This window comes from Triticum urartu, chromosome 3 (genome assembly GCF_003073215.2).
Source record: "Triticum urartu cultivar G1812 chromosome 3, Tu2.1, whole genome shotgun sequence".
Lineage (NCBI taxonomy): Eukaryota > Viridiplantae > Streptophyta > Magnoliopsida > Poales > Poaceae > Triticum > Triticum urartu.
In genome coordinates, this window is record NC_053024.1 from 241,657,184 (window position 1) to 241,664,865 (window position 7,682).

General features: G+C 48.0%; 1 pseudogene; it reads left to right on the plus strand.

The window, feature by feature from the left end:
• Positions 1-674: 674 nt before the first annotated feature.
• On the plus strand, positions 675-7,143 carry LOC125546801 (annotated as a pseudogene).
• The last annotated feature ends 539 nt before the right edge of the window (positions 7,144-7,682 follow it).

Genomic DNA, 7,682 nt, shown 5'->3' on the forward strand with positions numbered 1-7,682 from the left:
ATTAATACTTCTATACAAATAATGATTTTTTTCAAATTTATTTAAAAAAAATTCTACACGCTTAGATCCAAATTAATTTGTGCCCCTTTAGTATAACTTTTAAAGTTTTTTCCACATTGACATTAGAATGTTTGGTTGTGCTGAAAATTTTAAAGTTCATGTGTTGTTTTGTTTACGGAGACAAAAAAATAACAATATATTGTAACTGCATGGATCGCAATGCAGAAAATGAGTGGTTAGATAAGGTACCATGGAACCCGAGCTACCCAACAACTTCGTGGGGGCTGAACGAGAATGCACTGGATGTACTCCCTCCATTTTTATTTACTCCGCATATTAGTTTTGGTCAAAGTCAAGCTTTACAAACTTTGACAAAGTTTATAGACAAAAATATTACCATATACAATAACAAATCAATATCATTAGATTCGTTGTTGAATGTACTTCCACATCATATAGATTTGTTATGCTAAATATTTATATTCATTTCTATAAATTTGGTCAAACTTTATAAAGTTTGACTTCAATCAACTCTAATATGCAGAGTAAATAAAAACGGAGGGAGTACTTCTAACAGCTGCTAGTGTGGCCGTTGGTCGCTGTCACGCGGTTCCGGCAATCGGTGTTCTTATCATAAATTATTATGGAAGCTTCCTCGAAATTATCGTTACATCATGACTATTAGTGTTGATTCCAGCCCGACACTTGTTATAGTTTTGTCCCCTACCAATCTCTTCGAGCTTCACAAAGTAGTAGAATGGTGTACCACCTGTCAAGCGTGTGTTAGAGGTATTAGAGCCCTATTTCAAGGTAGCAGCACGGCGGGTCAGCTTGCTTCCGTGCCAGAGGAGAGCACGGCGGGTCAGCTTGCTCCCGTGCCGGAGGAGAGCACGGCGGCGTACCTTCCTCCCGTGCCGGAGGAGAGCACCAGCGGCTTCACGGATGCCTTCAGCCAGCCGCCCAACTCCTAGCGCGAGTCCATCCGGAGCGTGTGCGTCGTCTGCCCCGAGTGGCGCATCAGATCGAGTCTCTCCGATCAGAGCAGATCCACCTACTCCAGCGACTCCGGTGCCTTGAGATCCATCACCTCCGGCTACTCCAACTCGGCGTCCGTTGGCTCATCGGACTTGGGTATCAGCGATTGCTCACAGAATGGGCAGCGAAGGTTACACCCAGCGCATGGTACATGCATTCCACAGCGTATCTCTCACGGAATCATTTGGCCTGGACCCTGCGCTGAGGAATTGGTTCATCGAGCTCGACGTGGATTGGGTTCTCAAACCGCTGCAGTTCCAGCTCCAATGTGGATCTGGGTATTGGCTGCAAGAAGTGGTCGAGAGGTGGATCCGAGCTCTCATAATAATTGTCTCCGGTATCGATGAAGAGCTGGTCACTGCCGGTAGCGGCGCGCCAGCGGCCGCACAGTTTGTCACAACGAGCGTCTCAACAATGCTCATCTTTGTCCATGCCATCGTCCAGGTTCACAGGAAGGAGAATTTACAAGCCATGCTACAAATGTATATGTGCGTCTGCAGCGTATCATATGCCATGTGGACGATGCATGCGTCCTCTTCGGATGCCCAAAAGATTTTCAACAAGATTGGCAGTGTTAAACATTGTATTCTCTACGTATATACATGGTGTATGTATAAACCGTGTGTATCACGTTGTAGGCGTGCGTGTATCGTGTTGTGTTGGTTAGGCAGGTAGGATAGATCTCTCTTGACGTTGTAGTTATCCTATAGATAGATGAGATCCATCCTAACCTCCCGAACCTCCTCTCTGTAATCTCTTCGGCCTTGTGCCCTATTTAACATGCACGCATCCCTGCCTAGAGGTATACGCTTAACTCATCGTTTCACATGGTATACAGAGCCCTTTCTCTTCATCTCATCTAGCTATGTCAAGTTCCTCCTCCTCCGCCGTAGCCATGGCCGCGCCCTCCATTGCTTCTCTCCGCCACACCATAACCGAGAAACTCACCCGCGAAAACTTCCTTGTATGGAAGGCACAAGTCCTGCCGCACATCAAGGCGGTAGGGATGACCGGCTACATCGACGGCTCCACCTAGGAGCCCCCCGCTGTGATCGTTACGGAGAAGGACGTCGCCGGCAAGAAGGAGCCTACCTCCGCGCCCAACCCCGAGCATGTAATATGGGTCACCCAGGATCAGCAGGTTCTCACTTTTCTTATCGCATCTCTGTCTCGAGAAGTCTTGATGCAGGTCAGTACGCGCACCACGTTTGCCACTCTCTGGGCGGCGCTGTTGCAGAGCTTCTCGTCGCAGTCTAGGGCGAGGGTGATCCAACTCCGCTCACAACTCGAGCACGCCCTCAAGGGTGTCCTCTCCGCTGCGCCCTACTTCACCAAGATGAAGGGCATCATCGACGAGCATGCAGACACCGGCAAGCCACTCGATGAGGACAACATCGTCGACCACATCCTGCAAGGACTCCTGCACGAACCCGACTACAATGGGTTTGTTTGTGCAATCTCCGCCCGCACGGCAACCGAGGAGCCGATCGGCCTCAATGAACTTTTCTCACTGCTGCTGTCGGCAGGAGCCTGCATCGCTGCCCAGACTGCCTCCTACTCCGCCAATCTCACCGCTAGAGGCGTGGTCGCGGCGGTGGCAACTACAGAAGCCGCCTCGGTGGCGGCAACGGTGGCAGCAGTGGTGGTGGCCCCCGTGGCTTCAAAAACAACAACGCGGGCGGCGGCGTTGCACCACAACAAGGAGGCGGTGACGGCAGTGACCGCGAGAAGTGCCAGATCTGCAAACTGGAAGGTCATGGAGCATGGCGCTGCAAGAAACGCTTCGACCGCGGCTTCAACAACAACGTTCGCAACCCTGCGGGCAGAGGAGGTGGAGGCGGAAACCGCCCGGCCAATGCTATTCACTCCTATGGGGTGGACACAAATTGGTACCTTGACACTGGTGCAACCCACCACGTGATCGGAGAGTTGGAGAAACTCGCCGTTCATGACCGCTACACCGGCACAGATCAAATCCACACTACAAGTGGACAAGGTATGGACATTGCCCACATTGGTCATTCGGTTGTCACCACCCCTCGTGGCTCTTTAAAACTCAACAATATCATTCATGCTCCACAATCTGACTAGAGTCTTCTTTCTGCCTACAAACTTATTAGAGACAACAATGATTTTCTCGAAGTTTAACCTGAAATTTTCTTTGTTAAGGATCGAGCCACCCGGAGAACCGTTCTTCAAAGCAAGAGTAGAGGTCGCTTGCTTCCTGTTTCTAGTCGCCATGATGCACCTACTCGACAAGCTCTCAGTGTGGTCAAGCCATCTACATCAAGATGGCACAAACGCCTAGGGCATCCTACTCTTCCGGTGGTCCAGAAAATTCTTCGAGATTTTAGTCTTCCAGTGTCTAATAAAAAAGATCACCTCCTTGTGTGTGATTCATGTCAAATGGCCAAGAGCCATCAACTTCCTTATTCTCGTTCCACTACTGAATCAAAGGCTCTTTTAGAGCTAGTTTTTTTTCAAATGTTTGGGGTCCTGGACCCGTCTCTGTTGGCAGACAAAAATATTATGTTAGTTTTATTGATGATTTTAGTAAGTTCAGTTGGATATATTTTCTTAAGAACAAATATGATGTCTTTGCGAAGTTTCACCTCTTTCAACAACATGTTGAACGGCTCTTTGATCGCAAAATCCTTGCTATGCAAACGGACTGGGGTAGTGAGTACCAAAAACTCCATTCGTTTTTTGAGCGCATAGGCATCACACACCATGTGTCGCGCCCCCATGCTCATCAACAGAACGGATCCGCTGAGCGCAAACATAGGCACATAGTGGAGGTTGGGCTCTCCTTAGTTTCTCATGCCTATATGCCTCTCAAATTTTGGGACGAGGCTTTTCTCACGGCTGTCTATCTTATCAATCGTGTTCCTAGTAGAGTTATTCATAATCAAACTCCACTAGAGCATTTGTTCGGCACAAAACCAAACTATACTTTCCTTCGTATTTTTGGTTGTGCCGTTTGGCCAAACCTGCGTCCCTTCAACAAGCACAAACTCGAGTTTCGCTCTAGGCAATGTCTGTTCTTAGGGTATAGTAGTCTTCATAAGGGATACAAATGTTTGGACGTTGCCACTGGTCGTGTGTATGTTTCTCGAGATGTGGTGTTCGATGAGAAAGTATTTCCCTTTGCAAAACTTCACCCAAACGCCGGTGCTCAACTCCAAAAAGAACTTGTTCTTCTTCCCTCCCACCTCCTCCCATCTCCACACTTTGTTCCCGGGGGTGCATTCGAACCTAATGATCATGTGTCCATGTCGCATAATGCCTTTGATCAACCCTCTGCTGAAAGTGTACAGGAAAACATGGAAGAAACAGGTGAAACTGGCTATGATTTTATGTTGGAATCAGACTCTACAGGAGCAGCCACAGATGATCCCGGCTCCAATCCCCGTGTTGATCCGGGCGGGAGAATCCCCTCGGGATCTGCGGCGTCAGGCGTAGGCGGATCGGATGCGGGATCCACGCCCGCCTCTGGTTCGTTGCCCAAGCTGGACGACCTCGCAGCAGGGGCCAGGTGGGCCTCCTGCACGTGGTTCTGGTCGGGCGCTGGACACGCCGGCTCAGTGGGCTGCTCCCGTGGTAGGGCCAGGAGGGCCCCCCGCACGTGGCCTTGGTCAGGAGCCGCCCCAGGAGGGTGCAGCTGGGCCCTCTACGCGTGGCCCAGGAGCGGTCGCGTCCTCCGACACGTCTCTGGATGCACCAAGTGGCAGCATGGGAGAGGAGGCTGGCTGCGCCGGCGCATCTCTACAGGAGTTACACCCTAGCGGATCTTCTGCGGCTGCTGGATCCGATGTGTCATCTTCATCCAATCGGCTTCAACAACAACTTTCTCGCCCGGCTTCGCCGCCTCCTAAACGCTCCCACACCATATCACAGAGTGGTATAATTAAACCCAAACTTTACAATGATGGTTGTGTACGTTGGGGTTCCTTTTGTGCCACAGGTGAACTGCAAAGTGTGAGTGAAGCACTTGGTGAACCACGATGGAAGGAGGACATGGATGAGGAATTTGCTGCCCTTATGAAAAACAGAACTTGGCATCTCGTTCCACCAGCTAGAGGGAGGAACATTATTGATTGTAAGTGGGTCTACAAAGTAAAAAAGAAAATTTGATGGTACTATTGACAGGTACAAGGCACGCCTAGTAGCCAAAGGGTTCAAGCAAAGGTATGGAATTGACTACGAGGACACATTTAGTCCTGTAGTAAAGGCTGCTACTATTCGGTTAATTCTTTCAGTTGCAGTGTCTAGAAACTTGTGCATTCGACAACTAGATGTAAAGAACGCGTTCTTGCATGGTGTTCTAGAAGAGGAAGTGTTTATGAGACAACCTCCTGGGTATGAAAGCTTAAAATTTCCACGTCATGTTTGTAAGCTTGATAAGGAACTATATGGACCGAAACAAGCACCTAGAGCTTGGTACTCACGCCTGTCATTGAAGTTGCAGTCACTAGGTTTCCTTCCTTCCAAGGGTGATACATCATTGTTCTTTTACCATCATCATGGGATTACTATTTTTATGCTCATATATGTTGATGATATTGTTGTTACATGTTCATCATCTAAAGAAGTTGAGGCCCTTCTCAAGGATTTGAATAAGGAGTTTGCTCTCAAAGACTTGGGTAATCTTCATTTCTTTCTCGGGATTGAGGTAAAAATTATGCCAAATGGTATTGTTCTTTCACAAGGGAAGTATGTGCAAGAAATTCTTCAGAGGATGGGAATGAAAGGCTGCAAACCGTCGTCCACACCATTGTCCACTTCTGAAAAATTGTCTCTCCATGATGGGGAGGTACTTAGCGCCGAGGATGCCACCAGGTATAGGAGCATTGTAGGAGCTTTACAATATTTGACATTGACTCGACCAGATATTTCTTATTCAGTCAATAAAGTTTGTCAGTTCTTACATGATCCTACTATTGTGCATTGGACTACAGTAAAAAGGATTCTCAGGTATCTGCAAGGAACTAAGGATCATGGACTCAGACTTAGCAAGTCAGATTCAATGCTAGTAAGTGCTTTTTCATATGCAGATTGGGCAGGCTGTCCTGATGACAGAAGGTCCACATGGGGGTTTGCAGTATTTCTTGGCAGTAACTTGATTTCGTGGAGTGCTCGTAAGCAACCCATTGTCTCTTGATCAAGTACAGAGGCAGAGTATAAGGATTTAGCCAACGCAACTTCTGAAGTGATTTGGGTTCAGAACTTGTTGATAGAATTGGGTATTCATCATCCAAAGGGAGGCTCACTTTGGTGCGATAAACTTGGTGCCACATACTTATCTGCCAATCATATTTTTCATGCCAGGACAAAGCATATCGAGATTGATTATCATTTTGTCCGTCAACGAGTGGCTGACAAATTGTTGAATATCAGGTTCATTCCTATTGGTGATCAGGTAGCAGATGGTTTTACCAAGCCACTCACTCGGCGGCAGTTAGAAGCTTTCAGGAACAATCTCAACTTGGATAGTTGTGATTGAGGGAGAGTGTTAAACATTGTATTCTCTACGTATATACACGGTGTATGTATAAACCATGTGTATCACGTTGTAGGCATGCGTGTATCGTGTTGTATTGGTTAGGCAGGTAGGATCGATCTATCTTGACGTTGTAGTTATCCTGTAGATAGATGAGATCCATCCTAAACTCCCGAACCTCCTCTCTGTAAATCTCTTCGGCCTTGTGCCCTATTTAACACGCACACATCCCTGCCTAGAGGTATATGCTTAACCCATCGTTTCAAAGGCAGCACACTGGAGAGCAAAGAGAACAGGTTAATTGAGTCCATATGCGAAACGATGGAACCGCTGAGGAGGAGGACACTCATGAAGGACGTTAACTCGTGGGGCACCGAGATTTTGCAAGGAGGAGGCGACATTCACAAGACAACCCGATTGATGGTGGGTTACATAACGTTGATGAGGAAAGTACATGCGTCAACTCAGAGGAACTCCGCACAGAGCCACAACACAGAAAAGCTTCAAGACTGATATATTACACCATCGATTATCTAAACAGTTTGCTTTTACAAGAATCAGAGTTGTGCTCGGATCCAAGCCTCTCTGGCATCCGGTCAACGCTGTAGACCGCGTGTGTCCATGGATGGCCACGGCGTCGAAAACTGCCCCAGGGAGGGTGAGGGAGTCCTGGATTAGGGGGTCTCCGGACAGCCGGACTATATCCTTTGGCCGGACTGTTTGACTATGAAGATACAAGATTGAAGACTTCGTCTCGTGTCCGGATGGGACTTTACTTGGCGTAGAAGGCAAGCTAGGCAATACGGATATGTATATCTCCTCCTTTGTAACCGACCTTGTGTAACCCTAGCCCCCTCCGGTGTCTATATAAACCGGAGGGTTTTAGTCCGTAGGACAACAACAATCATACCATAGGTTAGCTTCTAGGGTTTAGCCTCTTCGATCTCGTGGTAGATCAACTCTTGTACTGCTCATATTATCAAAAACAATCAAGCAGGACGTAGGGAATTACCTCCATCAAGAGGGCCCGAACCTGGGTAAACATCGTGTCCCCTGCCTCCTGTTACCATCCGCCTTAGACGCATAGTTTGGGACCCCCTACCCGAGATCCGCTGGTTTTGACACCGACATTGGTGCTTTCATTGAG